The sequence below is a fragment of the Haliotis cracherodii genome, unplaced genomic scaffold (genome assembly GCF_022045235.1).
Source record: "Haliotis cracherodii isolate W230 unplaced genomic scaffold, xgHalCrac1.p SCAF_4, whole genome shotgun sequence".
In the NCBI taxonomy this organism is placed as follows: domain Eukaryota; kingdom Metazoa; phylum Mollusca; class Gastropoda; order Lepetellida; family Haliotidae; genus Haliotis; species Haliotis cracherodii.
Window position 1 is genome coordinate 13,022,911 of NW_027266297.1, and position 20,010 is coordinate 13,042,920.

Below are 20,010 nucleotides of genomic sequence, written 5' to 3' on the forward strand. Positions count from 1 at the left end.
TGGTGAACAATCCCAATTAGCAACCCTTCCAATTGATCAATGTACACAAAACTTATTTATCCGCGTATAATACGCACTCGGTGTTATATGCACCCTTAATTATGGGCAATTAAATTCTGGAAAAATATATCTGTCGTACATAAGCATTTCAGGCTGTCAGCATAAACCACGAAATTTATCTTTCAACTCTGTTTTTTTTCTCACCAAAATAATTTTCTAATAAGATACCCTATTTCTAATTTTGAGAGCGCCCTGGGCGCATATTACGTCGAATATGCATATGTGTGTGCATTTCTCTAGGCAAATTGCATTTCAAATCAGCACAACTGTTTCGGAATTTTAATATTGAATCATACCAGGACTGAGTAATACATCAATGAGTTTTTGCTTTACATTGTATCTCCAACATCATGGACCTTCCTTTAGGCTTACACAGATATTTGCAACATAACGATTGAAATACAAAAAAATGTTATCTATTGTGGAATAGTCTAATAGTGGAATATCCAGGTTGGAACTCAGATATTAATAATTTATATCCATCCACACCCTGAATAATTTTATTCCAAAATAAATGTAAATATTTTCCCCTTTAAGTTTAAGACACATTTTTACTATGGATTTCCAAGAATTTTGAACATTGCAGGAGGAACGCCGTTTTCACCAGGGCCCATTTGCACAAAGCGATCTTAGCGGTAAGACTATTGTAAGCCTATGTTAAAGTATGGGAGTTACGGTCATCTTAGCGCTAAGATCGCTTTGTGCAATTTGGCTCAGGAGCCTTTCCTGTTTTCATAGATTGGACAGCTCCAAATATTTCTTTTCACTAATCTCACACGAAAGTTAAACGTCAGTAAAAGGTGAATCTGAGCATTGAGAACAAGAATGACATTCAATAAAATTGAATCAAATTCTGTATACACTTCACTCTCTGGTTGACTTAACTACGTCTTAAACCACATCATATCAACCAACTACTCATGCAGAACTGACCCGTGAACACCCGGGGTAGAATAGGTCTTCAGCAACCCATTCTTGCCCTAAAAGGCGACTATGCTTGTCGTAAGAGGCGACTAATTGGATCGGGTGGTCAGGCTCGCTGACTTGGTTGATGCATGCATCGATCCCAATTGAGTGGATCGATGCTCATGAGGCCAATCACTGGATTGTCTGGTCAAGACTCGATTATGTACAGACCGCCGTCATATAGCTGGAAAGTGTTGGGCGCGGCTTTAAACAACAAACAAACAAATCATACAGAACTGAATATTAACACAGCTTTAGGATGAGTTACTATGATGAATAAAATGGAAATTCAATTAATTTTACTGTTCAATGATAATCATGGTATCTTTGTGTTTCACAAGGGGGACATGAATTAACTGAAATTGATTGGTGGGGTGGGTTGCGAATAAGTCAGTGAACGGCTGTCTGTAAATAATGGAGTCTTGACCACACGAAACAGTGGTTAATATTATAAGCAACATCGCGTGATCACATTCAATTTACCACATCTCCGAGTCTGAGAACCCGATCCAATTGAGTCGCCTGTTACGACAAGCAATACTAGAGCTCCTCAGACCTATTCTAACCCGGGTGTCCGTAGTCGGGTATTACCGACAAACGTCAACACTATCTTGTGAGCTAACAACGATGCTGTAACTGGTTGATGGCAGCCCACACATTGCATGGAATTGTACGAGATATCGAGACCATGGTCTTCAAGGTGTAAGAAGCGACCATAAAATATAATATTACACCAATTTATGGTCAAGGTTCAGCTGAAATAATAATGTGAGTGAGTGAGTTGGGTTTAACGCCGCTTTTAACAGTATTCCAGTTAACGATTGGGAATATGTGTCAATTGCGTTTTACACCGCATTAAGCATTTCAGTCATTTGAGGTGAAATGGGGTTTTAGTGAGTGAGTGAGTTGGGTTTAACGCCGCTTTTAACAGTATTACGGTTATATCGTGGCGTGTAAGCTTAATGTGGGAGGAAAGCCCGAAGTGATGCAGGTCTCAGACGTTTACCACTTCGGTGAAACCCACGCGCACGGGTATGTTGTTGACAAACCTAGAAACATAATCGGGACAAACCGGGATTCGAACCCATAAGCATAGGTTTCTGGTGTGCCCAAGGGACGCGACTCTACACAGCGAACTCTACGTTAGACGCCATGTTAATGTCTGTACACTGAAAGAAGTGTTAATCCCTATGATTACCTACGGACTAGTAAATACGTGACAAAATACGTTGTCTACATATTAGTTTTTTCCTAATGTTTTTGAGGTGAATAGCAATGAGCATAGCATGAGTGGAGTCCCAAGTCTTGGAATATTGGCCAATCGTGGTACACGACTTAACGGGATCGACGGGTCCGTGTTTTTGTGGATGGAGCGTCTGCCTGGAGAGTGAAAGGTAAGTTGCTCGGTCCCCGACCGCGTCATACCTAAATACATTAAAAGATGGTGCTAGACATTAATTGGATTAAATGACTCGCCTCGGAGTCCTTATGCTCTGTCTGATTCGGTATCCATGTTAAAACTGCGTCATGGTATTTCAGTGGACTCGCACTATACAATCGGCATTAGTCCGGACTAACACACACCCCTAAGACGAGGTTAACATATGGAAGAATGACACACTTTCAATGTTCGTCGAGTATTCGAGTACGAACTCCCTGGACTTCAAACAGACGCGGATAATGACCTCTTGGTTTCTGTAAGGAAATGGTAAGGTCTCTATTTCCTGTTCAGAGCGTGTTTTTTCTCAAATTTAGTACTTCAACTTCAGTTTCGTTAATGGTAATTAAAAACTAAAAGTAGTCCCGGCTGTTATGGTCACTACAAAACAAACTTTAAGTATACATGAAAAGACGTCAACGCAAGAAAATAATCAGTTTTAAGTATCTTCCGAAACAAATTCCACAAGAAATAAAAGGCCAAATATTTTGATAAAATACGTTTTAACTTAACTTCATTTTTTACAAAATATTTATGAATAATAGTTGGCTGTATCATGCAGTGTGATGACAAATACATGTTTTCAAAATTGCCTTTGTTTTCGTATACCAGGGTCTCATCCCGCACAACCACTTTATGAATAAAAGTATCGCTACGACCATTATATCGAAGTTTAAGCATGGGAGTTAAGACTGCTTAGCGCGATGACCGGTTTGTGGAACGGGGCTAGACTAACATTTAGTCTCTGAAATCTTATATTACACAATATCCTTCTTGACTCTAAAAATAAATAAAAATTCAGAGCTAGCTTGAACTGGCTAGACTTGGTTTTGTATGCGTATCTAGATTATTATTTTCATAAAATGAATATATTCAACGGTCATGGTGCAGGAATAGAACGGGGCATAACAAGTAAGGAACGGTTCGTAATTCTCGACAAAACAACAGGTCTCGGCATTCTGCAACAGCGGGGTTCTAGCACATGAGGTCAGGATAACAGGTGGCATCGATGGCCAAAGGTGTTGAACGGAGCTGGTGGTTGTTATACTATATTGTTTGGGTTTTGGTCTTCAGATTTCCCCGCCTCGGGGCACGGCTGACGTGTGTGCACGACTGATCCTGTGTGGCACGTAGAGGGCAGGAAACGGATCTGCCTTATCCACTAGGGTACGATTATTTTCACGTCCCTTCTCATCTTTACTTTGGAGGCCCCACTGTTTTTACAAAGAAAATTATTTTTTTTATTTTAGGCCATGTTTATGTGACCCCATCTTCCGTACGTTGACGTTACCCTGGGTATGTGTTGAGAGTTGGAATGGATAGTTTATTGTAGTGGTAACAGTTACTTCCATGTTCAGTAATGTCACTCAGTGCGGTAGAATTATGTGGCGGTTAGGATTATGGGCATATTATGTGATATGTAAATATTATGTAATTGAATGATCATTTAAACGCAGATGTGGTATTAAACATCGTTTCAAGTGGTATAACTGTGTTTTAATCGTGAACAGTAGTATATTAATTCGCTGGCGCGTTACTGTTAAAGAAAGAGTTATGTGTTGGAGAGGGACGTTAGTCTTAAGAAAAGGTTTAGTTTTGGGCGTGAATCAAGTGTTGGGGGAAGGATTTAGTACCGGAGGACGACTGTATGGCTGGGGGAGATATTATTTTTTTACGGCCACAGATTCAACAAAACATAATGATGTGAGTAAAAAATGTTTTCAACATTTTAACTTTAAATCGCAACATTTTATGACACAGGAACGTGATCCGTGAAGATCCGGGGTAGAAAAGGTCTTCAGCAAACTTTGCTTGCCGTAAAAGGTGACTATGCTTATCGTAAGAGACGACTAACGAGATAGGGTGGTCAGGCTCGCTCACTTGGTTGATGCATGTCGTCGATGCCAGTAGCGTGGGTCGATGCTCATGATGTCAATCACTGGACTGTCCGGTCCAGACTCGATTACTTACAGACCACCGTCATATAGATGGAGTATTGCTGTGTGCGGCGTTAAACAACAAACAAACAAACATTGGCATTAGGTCTTTGTAGAGTGAATTCTGACATGTGCTTTTGAGATGTGTGTTAAGTAGTACTCGCGATTCAGGGGTGAGCAAATGAGACTTGGAGTGAACAAATTGATGGAATTTGGGGTTCAGGGAGGGGGTGCGACTTTAGTGTTGAAGGAAGAATCTTTAGCATTTGAGTGTAACTGGAGGGTTGGAGGTCGAAGTTGTTGATAGAAGATGAATTTAAGTTTGGGAGGAAGATTTTAATGTTGGAGGAAGAGTTTAGTGTTGGAGGAAGATTTTAGCGTTGGAGGAAGAGCTTAGTGTTAGAGGAAGAGTTTAGTGTTAGAGGAAGATTTAAGCGTTGGAGGAAGAGTTTAATGTTAGAGGAAGAGTTTTTGAGAAAGAGTTCAGTTTTTATTAATTTTGATGATGGAGGACGAGGTTAGTGCTGAAGGGCGTCATACATGCTTACTGCATTCGCCCAGTGTTGTCGGATGAACGGAAGGACGCATATGCATGAACTTTAGAGAACAGAACACGCGCTTAAAAAATGTAAATATCACGTGACAGTCACGTGACAGGCTGTCTGTTTTACACTGCCCTATGATGTGCCTTTAATTATGGCATTATGCAAGAGTTCGCAAACATATAGTGTTGCAATTTTAATTGGCAGATCAAATCATGGAATGAGTGAGTGAATATGGTTTAACGCCGCTTTTAGCAATATTCCAGCAATATCACGGCGATGGACACCAGAAATGGGCTTCACATATTGTACCCATGTAGGGAGTCGAACCCGGGTCTTCGGCGTGACGAGCTAACGCTTTAACCACTAGGCTACCCGACCGCCCCTTTAATCATGGATATCATTTCAGAGGAAACTAGTGCAACAAATTAAAGTAGATATTCATTAATTTCGGGAACTCTATATAACGCTTATCTGGACGGTACCACTCGGAATAAGGGATGTCACCTCTGTAATGAACTCTCCCCCCCCCCCTGCCCCATCCCTCTCATCCCCACCCCCTCATCCCCACCCCCAAACAAAAGGTCGTAATTAATGAGCATCATGCTCAATATTGTGTTCGTGTAAATAGCAACAATCTTGGGGTACACTGTTGAGGATAACTTAGCTGAGAATACCAAATGAAATCTCATTCGTTAAGTGGTGTAGGAAATATTTCGGTTGTATATAGGTTATGACGCTATGAAATATATTACCACGTGCTGTAATGATGAGAAGGATTGGTTTTTAATATGGTTTCATTTCGTGGTATGCCCTTATTTAATTTGTAATTAACAATTATAATGTCGCATAACAAGATGCTTGGGAATATGTGTCAATTGCGTTTTACACCGCTTTAAGTATTTCAGTCATTTGAGGTGAAATGGGGTTTTAGTGAGTGAGTGAGTTGGGTTTAACACTGCTTTTAACAGTATTACGGTTATATCGCGGCGTGTCAGCTGAATGTGGGAGGAAAGCCCGAAGTGATGCAGGTCTCACACGTTTACCTCTTGGGTGAAACCCACGAGCACGGGTATGGTGCTGACAAACCTAGAAACATAATCAGGGCGAACCAGGATTCGAACCCACAATCATAAGTTTCTGGCGTGCCCGAGGGACGCAACTTTGCACAGCGAATCGCGGCGCCTTAGACGACTGGGCCACCAGTGCCCCCGAAATGGTGTTTTAAGTAGCGTCCAAGATTATTGTAAATGTATAGCGATGTTCACACATGTATGCGTGTGGCTGCTTGTAGTACTCCGCGGGTAAACGTGGATACCAAACTCAGACACAGTATACTGATTCCAAACCGGCCAGTTGTTGTTTAATCCCCTTAATGCCGCGCGCCAGGGAGGGTAACAACAAATATCTCGTTAAACATATTATGGTGTGACGCCGCCGGGGATCGAACCACCGACCATCCGCTTCCGGGCACACGCTCTATCCACTGGACCGAGGAAGCGGTCTTGTCGGCAATGTCATGACGTCAGCTTGACGTGGGAGGATAGCCCGAGTTTTCAGGCAGTGCATTTCAGGAAAGCTTTGAAACTTGAAAATATGACACAAAATTAATAATCATAAAAGCAAAAGTGTCGAAAAGGGTGAATGGGTGAGTTTGGTTTAACGCGGCACTGTCAAATTTTCTGTTGTACGTCATGCGTCCGCGCAAAGTGAGGGAAGTCTTTGACATTTACCACTTTGGTAAAAGGTCATGACCAGGTTGAACTTGATTCAAGGGTCATAATTGGAACGAACCTGTGATGGTACATGTTGTTACCCTGCCCGGTGCTCGGCATTAAGGGGCTAAAACAAGGACAGTAAACTGTGTCTGAGTGGGGTATATATGTTAAACTGCGGCATGGTATCTCATGGGCTAGCACTATATAACCGGATTCGTCCGGACTAGTACAAGCAGGTTAACGCGTGTACACACACGTACATGCACGTCGCTATGTAAGTGCACTAATCTTGAACGCAACGTTTCACCCCACCTCACCTCACCCCACCCCACCCCACCTCACCTCAAGAAAGTTTAATGGACCTACGTAAGTCACGTAGGCGGACACGTAAGGTCTGCGTTCGTCGAGTACGTGGCCAACGTCCTCGGTACATGGGGCGCCGCTGGAAATCAAAACATGCTTCACGTCACATCCTATACACTTACGGTTTTGCTTACATCCTGTGCTAGATATTTCCCTATTCAATTAACTTGGGTGGCAGTAACAGACGGAAATGGCATTTCACTTCAAGAAGGAGTTTCAAAATTAACGAAAACGAGCTCCATGTTCAGAAATCAAGGACATTTATAAAATGGAGAATATTATACATTTAGCTTGAGTTCTGTTTGTACCTTAAACATATATAATCAGTTATTATGTGTGTTGTCATCGTCTTCCTCGTCCTCATTATCACCATAACCATCGTCATTATTATTATCATTGTTAATATTATCGATGATGTAATTATCATCATCATCATCATCATCTTAACTACTACTCATTACCAGCGTACTTCACAAGGGTTTCATATCGTGGCGATATTTAGTGCACAAAAAGAGTAATAAATCAAATTTTATGACGTTGTTTATGACCAATCTGCAATCCGATCCGATTCGTATCTCTGACCCGATGGAATGGGGTATGTTAACAGCGCCCCCTAGTGTCTTTAGTTCAACCTTGCAATAAACGTCACATTCAACAGAACATATATCAATAAGTTTATCATCACAATCTGCATAGGCAATATGAACCAACGTTATATAGTACGCACTCTTCCTCAGCTTTGTAAGCAACACACGCGTTGAACCTAAAGGGTCACATTCCGGGGTAGAATAGGTCTTCAGACACCCATGCTTGCCGTTAAAGGTGACTATGCTTATCGAAAAAGGCGACTAACAGGGTCGGTTGGTTAGGCCCGTTGATTTGGTTGATGCATGTCATCGTTCCCAACTGCGTGAATCGATGCTCATGATATTAATCACTGGATTGTCTGGTCTAGACTCGATTATTTACAGACCGCTGTCATATAGCTGGAATATTGCTGAGTGCGGAGTTAAACAACAAATAAACAAACAAACAAACAAACAAAGGGTCACATGACGCGATATTGATTCTTTTTCTTCACTTTGTCTTAATTTAAATCATTCACATGATGAAACTGGCATTCAAACTGAATACTTCAAAGGACAGAAAGTTAACATGCCTCAGAAATAGCTTCTCGTAGTTGAAAAATGTATCACGATTTTCAAACACACTTCAGCAATCTAATAATTAAAAAGAAAAACTTAAACCAGTGCAAACTCAGTAAATAAACGTAACAAAGTCGTTAAAATGCGATAGGTAGTTACATGCATATCTACAATGGCTGGACTACATTCACGTCTTGTCTAAATGATATATTCCAACAGGCGATATAGAGGTCGACATTATCATTAAGTCCAACGGTTAGTCTCTCGTAAAGAAGACGCTGTTGCGGAGCTAAGCTATCGGTATGACACACAACGAGACAAGGCCGTCTCACCCCAAAAGACTAGCCAGCCTAAGTCCACGACGCAGGTTAGCGAGGGCCGTATATCTTTCTACAATAGCACCATCATTAGATAGTCTTTGTTTAGTGAGATGCACTGATAGTCAAGACGTTTTAACGCCAGGATGAAGTTATTTCGACTTTGTCCATATGAAGGAGATATCTGCATGTTTGGTTATGGTCAGAACCAATGTCGAGACCTGTGGTTGTTTTGGACGTTTTAGAAGTTTTCATCGCCATCGATGCAACCTCAGTAACAGGGACAACTAGTTCCGCATTATGACTGATATATATGACTGACTATATTTATGAAAACTAAATCAATCTAGATTTATATGAAACAAGTCTCGCCATCTCTTTTCCACAGAAATCAGCATCAGGATGTTAGTTTTTACGTTTTAGATGAGAGAAATGAATTGTCCAAGTCCAATGGGCACCGAATAGTTCTGGCCCCTCAGGTTCCCCGTTAATCTGTCAAGATCTTACAGACCCTGATACAAATATATATCAAATACAGCCCATGCAAGTCTATAATGTTTGGCAAGTCTGAATTACTGCAGTATCTGAAAATGATGAGAGTCTCCGGGCTCCCCTTTATTATATTTTTAATAAGATAATTGAACAACTGTTTTTTTCTGTACGATATATTCATTTCAGAGACTAGATGTTAGTTTAGTTCCCCTTGGAATCGTCCGGATTGCCAGATATCCGGATTTGTCAAATCGCAAGATCGCTTGGAATAATAAGAGGAATTTAGGGATTCGGAATGTTTTTGAATGTAATTATTGTAATTATTTATAATGTGACCTTACAATGTCCATTCTTGTCTTCATATTTGACTGAATAAAGTGATAAGAAACCCAACTACATCGCCAATACACTTACTCACTCTAGTTTAGGATTCATTTACTTTCATTTATCATAATAAAATAAAGGTCAAATCTAGTTGTCTGAGTATACTGCAAATGATGCTGACATTTGTTTTGAATTGTATACATAATATTTGTGTAAATCTCTAACTTCAGAAAATAATCATCCACTCCTTCATAACATCTGGTTTCAACCAAAAACATTTCGAAGCATCCTATTTAGTAGCTTTTAAAGTATTTGCGACAATTAGCAACATTGAACGAACCGAACACCTATCGAGCTACAAAGATCACAAAAACAAGACTATGGTAAACATTAGGCTTATGTTCAAAGGATTCCTTGACAAAAGGGGTACAAAGTGCAATGCCACGTTCGGTTCTTATGACAACTCAGTCTTGTATTTTTCTGAAATGTGAGGCGAGCATCTTAAGACGAATTACCCAAACCTTGCCTTGAGTGCCTCAAAAATGTACAAAACTAGAATCTGATAGTTTTGAGTAGGGTGGTCCCAAATCATTGCATTGTCATTGTAAAGCAGTATTAATGTTCTGAGATTCAGAAGGCTCCAAAATCAGAATATGTGTTTCAGAAACTGCACGAAGACTGAAGACGTCAGACGTTTTCAATCAAAAATGAATATATTTCAAGAGCTTGTTAACGGACAGTGAGATCGAGGTAGCAATTATTTAAACTTCCTACATTCTTTGTGCTTACTTCACATTTCAGTACCATTCGTGAGTTAGTGAATGAGTATGGTTTTACGCCGCTTTGAGCAATAGTCCAGCAATATCACGGCGGGGGACACCAGAATAGGATTCACACATGGTACCCATGTGGGAAATCGAACCAGGGTCTTCGGTGTGACGAGCTAACGCTTTAACCACTAGGCTACCCCACCGTTCCAAGTACCATACAAAAAAGTAACAGAGTAACAGAACTCCAACATGTTATGCTTTTCGCAAATGCTTTTTTGAAATTTGCTATATACCCGCTATGTCACGTGGCCTAAAAACACTGGAATGTGGACGAGACAAACTAGTGACTTAAGACAGGATCAACGATCCACACTGTATGTATTTTACTGAAATTCCCATTCTGATGCGTTGATCGTACGTTCGCCCCGATTATGATCCTTGGTCTCACATCACCATATCCTGGTATCTCTTTCGAATTCCAGAGCTTACATCTTATAAACAATTATCCCCATTCATCTCTCATCCCCTTCTCAGCTCCAGCAGTCAATGCTCATCCCCTTTTCAGATCCTTAAATTATCAGACTTGAGGGTTCCTTGATAGTATTATTTATATTTAACTTCATACATAGCCTTATTTCTGGAACTATATGATAGTCTACACCATACCAGTGTCGTGTGTTTAATCATGGCGTGCACGTCTACGACATTGTCACTTTGGCCTTTTTCTCCACATGATAAAACTGTAATAATGTTAACTCACATTAACTGTAACCCACACACTTGTGAATTAACAGTGAACGCTTACCCGGGTCCTCATTTCCCACTCGGCAAATACATTTACATATGAATGTTCCACATGCTTGACAATCTTGTTGACAATCTAAAATGATTCCAGTCCCTCCGCACATGGCAAGGATTACTTGTAAGACATGTATACGTACACACGGCCATTGCCCACCCATAACTACGACACTCAAAAGTCAATCTTATTAAGTTTTAAAGGATCAAACACTTCATCCCCAATCACTCCTTTAATGACTCATGGAAGACGCAATGAGAGTTTAGATTCACAATAAAAAAGTTGCATTTTCTTGCCTCGGCTGCAGAAGTAGGATATGTCAAACACTGGCGAAGGGGCGACAGACCACGTGGAAGCAATATGTAACTTCCGGTCCGGAAGTCAGGATTTTGGCGGGGAAATGTCAAAGTTGATGTAACATTTGCTTCTGATGTGATGAGATGAGTGTTAGGCATACCCTGTGAAAGAAATCAACACGTGCAACTGTTAAGAGTTTATTGTGTTTGTATCAAAGCCTATCTTCGTAAAACCGTTGGTGATAAATAATATTATTTGAAGTCAAGTGGTAGATCATCCGCCGGGAGACCGAAGGTCCGGGGTTCGACATCTTTCCGAGGCAAGGGAGTTCACAGACTATAAAAGTCCAGTTTCAACTTTTGCCGAACTAGTCCGGAATTATGGAGTTATATTTTGGCAGGACTAAAGTGTTTATGCAAGTCCAATCAAAATCGTGTAATCTTGGACGCGACGTTAAACCCATTTCACCTCACCTCAAATGAATAAATTCAATCTTTTCTGTTTTAAGACAAGTTCGGACCTCTTTCTAAGACAGTGTCCCTTGAGTTACGACTAGCATGTTTAGTGCTTAGTCTTGTAAACTGAGATTATATATATATAACAACAATGCTGAGAATTGGTGAACATAACAGATCTTATCCTTTCATTTAGCTTTGCTTTTAGAAGAACATACATGAATTTTGTTAATTTCTATTGGATGGTTTAAGTCCACACTTTTCATGTGTACCATTGAAACAACAATACACGAGTCAGAATGAACAATTAATTTCTTAACAAGCAGTTGTATTTATCTGGAAGAAAACTATATGTTTGATAGTATGGCCTTGACGACATGATATCAGGACAAGGTGACACGTTAACCGCATCCAGACGGTGAGTCAACCGCAAGGCTTTTATCATCAGAATGTTTCGTCCATCTGGTTACCATTTTCATCTTATGAAGAAACATTCTCAGCGGCAAATGTGGTGCTATTGGCTTTGATAAGCGTGATAAAGTTAGCTTCTTTGATAGGATGTACACTTTCCTGTGCTCTATGTTTCTGGGCTAACTTCATTAATTTGTTTGTATGTTGTTTAACGCTGCATTCCAGCGATATGACGACAGCCGTAAATAATCGTGACCCGACCAGACAAACCAGTGATATTATGACCAACGCCGTCCGACGGGTGTGGTGACCCACAATCAACCTAGTCACCGAGCCTGACAATCCTTTCTTCACCTCGTACGAAAGGCATGAGTTGCTGAGGACCCATTCCAACCCGGAGTTCATTAAAGTCACAGTTTAGATGTACGCGTGGCCCAGTCGTTTAATGCTCCTCAATACGATGTGAAGACTTGCGTGCCTTAGAGGTGCCAGAAAGCTATTATCGTGGGTTCAGATCCCAGGTTCGTCCTTAGTTTGCCAGCATCATGCAAATGTTCACCTAGTGGTAGACGTTTAAAACCGGAATAACTTCATTCTTCCCTCCCACTTCAAGCAGACACGCCTTGAAAAATGCATAGAAAATAGCGTTCCTTGAACACATACACCTAGTGCCTTCCTTTATACGTAGAGAAGCGAAACCATCATTTAATGCAAATCACCAGGCTAAAAAGTCTGTCTCACATGTTTAATATTTTTAACGCTATCAAAAAATACTTCGTTAACGGGTTTTGAGCGGATTGCATGTTCAATATTAGCAGCACACAAAAATCAGCTTCACAAGCAGAGCGTACTCCACATCGTAATATCATGTGTCGATCTTGTTTTTACAAATGTCGTTTTTGTGGACATCGCATCCATAGACGAAGTGAGCATTAGGAAGGCACCGCGTTTCTGCAATGGTCGTTTTCGGTTTCTGCAAATTGCCACTAGGTTTGATTGGTTGTGTCTTGGATTCGCATGCTGCTGTTGGTGTTCACTGGCTCGAGACACAGTTCTCGTGTAGACGACGTCTGGGCATGATATAGATACGTTAATCTGTGTTTGATAATAACTGTCTCAAGCTTTTCTTGGAAACATCATTAAACAGATGGCCGTTTTCGCGTGGTGTGGTTGTGGTTATTGGGAGTTATGGGTATTCTAGGAGACGATGGTTCTCATGTTACGTGTTTACCATCTCGGGTGTCTGGGAAATAGGGGGATCCATCAGTTAAGCTTATCCCCCCGGGTCAATGACCTCTCGCACTGTAGACGCGTATATACACGTGGATTTGTTTACAGCGCTTCGGAATCTCAGAATCATCTGCGACTGGGAGGAATGTAGCATTTACATTTGTGACCAATTTGATTATAACGGCAAATAAATATTATCGGAACGGTAATGTCTAGATGTCATTGACTTCCAAGCTTATGTTAAGCATGTAATTGTCTTTTAGATGATTTCTGTGTATTTTGTTCAATGATAATATATGTGTGTGCGTGCTTGCGCGTACGCGTGTACGTGCATATGTGTATGCGTGTGCGTGTGTCTGTAAGCGTTTGTGTGTGCAGGCCGTTGAAATAAAGGAACTGTCTGCCACAAAAAATACATTGTTGCAATGCTGCAACTATCGCGGTAGTGACGTGTGGTAATGCAATATCATGTGTCATGTTTCCTTGTAAGCAATGAGTTTTGGTCGTAAATACTTACGATATTGCGGTAGTATCATCGAAGCAACTTTTGTGACTTTCAAAACAGGAAAGTAGGTGGCAAATGATTTGAGCATAGTGAAATTCGACATTAAACCCAAACGACGGGTAAAGCGATTTTCACACTGTTGGAGGGCAAACCACTTTAACATTTTAAGAGTTGCCTGGCAACGACAGAAGACCACAGGAGGGTTATCTCGATGACATCCTCAACCAAGGGCGACGTGAACTTGAGATCGAAAGTTAGTTTCCCTTCCTATGTTTCTCTGTATCGCACAGCGTATGATACATGTGTGATCTGGAATAAACGACATGCACCATAGTTATAGTTTTACCATACTCGGTGTATGTGTTTCTAAAAGTGAAAGTAGATCCGATATCAAAGAGATTTAGAGCTATAATCATTATGATTTAACACTATAACCAAAAAGATGTAACACTATAGCCAAGAAGATTTAACACTTCAACCCAAACGATTTAACAGCACATCCACAATGATTTAACACTATAACAACAAGATTTATCACTAAAGCCAAAAGGATTTAAGACTTCAACCAAAACGATTTAATAGCAGAACCAAATGATAACACTACAACCAAGACGATTTAACACTATAACCAAGAAGATTTGACACTATAACCAAAAAGATTTAACACTATAACCAGAAAGATTTAACACTATAGCCTAGACGATTTAACACTGTAGCCAATAAGGATTTAACACTATAACCAAAACGATTTAACACTATAACCAGACAGGTTTAACACTATAACCAAGACGATTTAACACAATAACCAGAAAGATTTAACACTATAGCCAGAAAGATTTAACACTATAGCCTAGACGATTTAACACTATAACCAATAAAGATTTAACACTATAACCAAAAACGATTTAACACTATAACCATACAGATTTAACACTATAACCAAGACGATTTAACACTATAACCAAGACAAAATGAAACAATAAACCAATTACCATAGTGACCATGATGACTAAACAGTTCATTTCCCGTCCTTGTATAAGCGCTCATCCAAACTAACCCTCAACTCACTCACTCACTCACTCACCTCACGTGGCTTCATTGCGTACCATCGAAAGAGGATCTTTGTATAACCAACAAGCGCCCTACCTACTGGCTCATCCAAGCTTTCCTTGGGTGTGGTATGAAGTTCATATCTGTTTCCAAGATATTTACACACGATCAGCAGGATATATTTTATGAAAGCGGTAGTCTGTTAAGTGGCTGCATACGTTATCAGCAACTACCAAAAATCCAATATATACTTGCAATACACTTGCGTCATTATGATTTTGAAATTAAACTCCTAATCCGTCCAGTCAATAAAGCGCGGCTACGAGACATGTCATTAATAATACTCTTCGCGTAAACAAAGTTTATTTTAAACAACAAGCAAAGAATTTTCCCCAGAAATATCTTTCAGGGGCCACTTAAGATAATCTGGACGGTAATCACAGCGAGCTGAGCCCAGACATTACACAGACACGGGACAGACATATCTGTGTCAAGTTATTAAAATCTCCAGCATCTGTCAAAGGATAAAAACTACGGCCATCCTTTCGAGCAACAGCAGCAAGCGTGGTAAGAGAAAAACGTGAACTGTAAGATTGGTGCTTCCGCATGATATTTATCCGAGAAATGCTTGATATCTTTGTTGTGATAGCATTAATACTCTTGCCACAAATTTTCATAATCGTTCCATGATAAACTTTGAGGGATATATTTTTCTAATTATACTATTTTGACGTGTATGTATACTCTGCAACACAAAGAAACGCAAAAGTAGCAAATTCGTGTTGCCAACATCTAGTATAATACAAAATAATTACCAAATATGAATTGGTCATTGTTTCATGGAGTGGGATTAATTTGTGTGGAAAGAAGGAGATACTGCAGAAATTTGATGAAAAGATGTAAAAACACAACCACGTGACAGCCTGGCGCCGAAACACACCAACATGACATGCACGTGCAACATCACTTGTTGGGGTATAAAAATGTTCGGTTTCCATTTGTATGTCATCACAAGCCTACAGCAAGTGAACAGTAAAACCAGGCCACGACTGACGGAAGCCCAACGCAACAACGCCATCGTCCGACTGCAAAGAGGGGAATCATCTTCAACTGTAGCCAGGTTTTTCCACCTAGCACCAAGCACCATTACAAGACTGCAGAACGGTTATCAGACACACATGACATGTGACCTTCCCAGATCCAGTCGACCAAGTATAACTACAAAAGCACAGGGAAGATTTATACGGCTACGTCCCTTGCGTAAAAGAACCACCACGGCCACCTCTACAGCTACGGCAATACCAGGATTGCGTAGGATATCAGCCCAGACAGTGAGGAACCGTTTGCGCGCTGGAGGTATTCGCGCTAGACCACCATTTTGATGTATCATTTTGACGGACCTGCATCGTTGGCTGCGGCGTCAATGGTGTCAAGGTCACAGAGTATGGCCACAACTGCGATGAAGACAAGTTTGGTTCAGTGACGAGTCAGTTGATGTCGTGTTCACATGGAAGGACAGATTTGGTGGTGGCAGTGTGATGATGTGGGCAGCCATCTCCTACACTGGTAGAAAATAATTGTTCTGTGGAATCTAACGGCACAGCGTTACACGGATGAAATTCTTCGGCCACATGTCCTTCCCATTATACAACAAGCGAACGTGATTTCCATAGGAAAGAAAAACATGTGTTTATAATTGATATTTGCATTACGAAGTACCATTGGGGAAGCAAATATATTCTGAATGTGGGTTCGAAAAACCCGATTGTGATTCGTTGTTTGTCGGCACCATATCCTCCCTCCACCTACCTAGTATACATTTACTAAGTCTTGTTGCTTTCCTGCCACATATTGTGTGGGTGAGTGAGTTTGGTTTAACGCTGCTTTTAACAGCATTTCAGTTATATCACGGCGTGTCAGCTTAATGTGGGAGGAAAGCCCGAAGTGATGCAGGTGTCAGACGTTTACCACTTCGGTGAAACCAACGAGCACGGATATGGTGCTGAAAAACCTAGAAACATAATCGGGGCAAACCGGGATTCGAACCCACAATCATAGGTTTCTGGCGTGCCCAAGGGACGCAACTCTGCACAGCGAATCGCGGCGCCTTAGACGACTGGGCCACCCGTCGCCCCTGCCACATATTGACACACCGTGATATAATTACAAAACTTTCTTAAACTAAAGTCACTCACTGTATAAAAGGAGAAAGCTTTAATATTGCCCTCACCTACTTAAACTTCCCCAAATCAATCACACGTATCTAATGTCAGGATGCTCCACGAGGATGCACACATGAAAACACTGCCTGGTGTACGCGTCAATGATGACTAATGCTGCAGCGTCAACGTCTTGGCTGCGTTTGATTCTTTATTACAATTATATAAATAATTTTTGTTCAATATTGTATCTTAGTTGACTTATCTTCTATCTTTGTTTAAGCAATAATTTATCTTGTTTGATCACTATTTTATCTTCTTTTGTTGATAATATATTTCTTGTTCGATTGATAATTTACCTCTGTTTCATTAATAATGTTTCTGTGCTTGATCAATATTTCATATTGTTTGATCATATATTTTCTTTTTTTTAATCAATATCAGCGTTTCATCAGCACGTCATGCACATAATTCATATCTAGTTAGGATGCACATGTCGCTTGTAGAATTTCTTTTCAATATAATTCACCTGTCCATTCTATCTCCTCTCCTCTTGTCTTTGTCTGAGAATGTTTTCCCTGCAGCTAATAATCTGTTCTAGTTCTTCTTCCCAACACATCATGCTTTTCGGTGTGGACCGCCTCCGTGGTCTACTGGATGTAGCGTCTGCCCGGAGAGCGGAAGGTTGCGGGTTCGAATCCCGGCCGCGTCATACCAAAAGACGTATAACGATGGTACTTGTTGTTTCCTTGCCTGGGTCGGCATTTAAGGGGATAAAACGAGGACTGGTCGGCTCGGAGTCAGTAGACTGTGTCTGAGTGGGGTATCCATGTTAAACTGCGGTATGGTTTTCCAGTGGGCTAACACTGTTAAATCAGCATTAACCACACACACACACACACACACACACACACACATACACACACACACACACACACACACACACACACACACACACACACACACACACACACGTGAATGCACGTCGCAATCATCTTGAACGCGACGTTAAATCCCATTTCACCTCGCCTCACCATCTCTCGGTGTGTGTATACCTCTCATTTCGTGGTTCTTTGTAAACCTTCTTGTTCAACCGTCTGTTTTATATATATATATACACACACCGAGAGAGGGGGGTTCTTTGTAACCCTTCTTGTTGTAGTCCTTCTTGTTCAACCGTCTGTATATATATATATATATATACTTCAGGACAATGCTTCAGGACAATTACACACCGGTAGTGTGTCCTAGAAATTGAATGTTTCTACCCATAACACTTCTGCAAATGCTTACGTCCTAAACTCATAAACTCACAACACCATTAAATCCTTGATCAAATCATCCGATGTACTTATCTTTGCTAAATATAGAAGACATCCCCTGAGGTCAGTTTCTGTATAAAAACAACTTGAGCCATATCCGTTCTACGGCGAGCTCCACTTGCACACTCGTGTCAATGCATTTATGTAATTTCGTAGCGATGTGACTAAACAATTCTTCGGAATAGGATCAACCACAGGACATGAAGTGCATGTTTATCAAAAGTAGCGAGAGTTTTTGTTTCTTGCTTTGCGCATTTGTCGCTGTCGATAGCCGTCAATCATTCATTCGTTAATATTGACGTAGATTCGGCTGTATATGTATTTTCGAATATATTCAGAGATAGATTTACATCAGTTATATATTGCGTGAATTGATTTGGTGGGCGTGTAGTGGGGGGAAAGTGCCGAGGGGTGGGGTTGGAGATGGGGGCTTGTGGGTACAGAAGATTCATTGTGTTGGCAGATGGGTTGAAAGATAAAGGTGTTGTTGGATGGTAGTCATTTTATGACCATGTAGGTTAGTTTGGTTTTTTTCTTGTTTAACGTCGCAATCAGTAATATTCCAGCTATATGACGGCGGTAAATAATCGAGTCTTGACCAGACATTCTAGTGATTGACATCATGAGCATCGATACACGCAATAGGGAAACGATGACATGCATCAACCAAGTCAGACAGCCTGACCACCGGATCCCGTTAGTCGCCTCTTACGACAAGCATAGTCACCTTTTACGGCAAGCATGGGTTGCTGGAAACCTATCCTACCCCGGATCTTCATGGTTCTCCTTCACTTGTACAGATCGTTAATACGCTCTAAACTAGACTAGGGTTCCATTTAGAAAAAAATAGAAACACTATCCACAACCAAGGCCAAGGATCTGTCCTTTATCAAACCTGGTTCCACATAATCGCCTTTTACGGCAAGCATGGGTTGCTGAAGACCTATTCTACGCCAGATCTTCACGAGTCGACCGTGTAGGTAAAGGAACTGTGTACATGTTTGGGTTAAGTTAACGTTGACATTGATAAACGGCGGGAGGAACATGATTTGGTTGGGGCACGGGATATTTGCTAACGTATTTGAGCGTGTGTAAGGCGTCCATGTGTGACATGAGTTAGATGTTGGGATGTTGGATAGAGGGAGATGTAATTTAAGGGTGCGAGGCGTACGTGTGTGGGTTCCTTTAACGTTGACAGGCAGGTGGAGATACGTGAGTTGGTGGGGGGAACAATGTTGGGTTCGGGAGGGTTTGTGTTGCTTGCATATGGAGGACGTGTGGGGTGTTGGGGTTATAGGATGGAGGGTAGGAGATGGTATGTGTGTTCTTAATGAGACGGGTAGTCTGTCTTACAGACCCTGATACAAATATATCAACTACAGCCCATGCAAGTCTATAATGTTTGGCAAGTCTAGATTACTGCATTATCTGAAAATGATGAGAATCACTGGGCTCCTTTTTTATTATATTTTTATTAAGATAACTGAGCAACTGTTTTTTCTGTACGATATGTTCATTTCAGAGACTATATGTTAGTCTATGAGACGGGATGGAGGTTAGGGAAGGAGTCTGGGTTGCTAACAGAACGGGACAGAATATAATTGGTTGCTAAGGGGAGGGTGTGTTTGTGTTGTTGTTTCATTTCATTCAAACAACACAAAATGTTTTATTTGCTCAAACATCGAAAGCCACGACTCACCAGTCCAACAA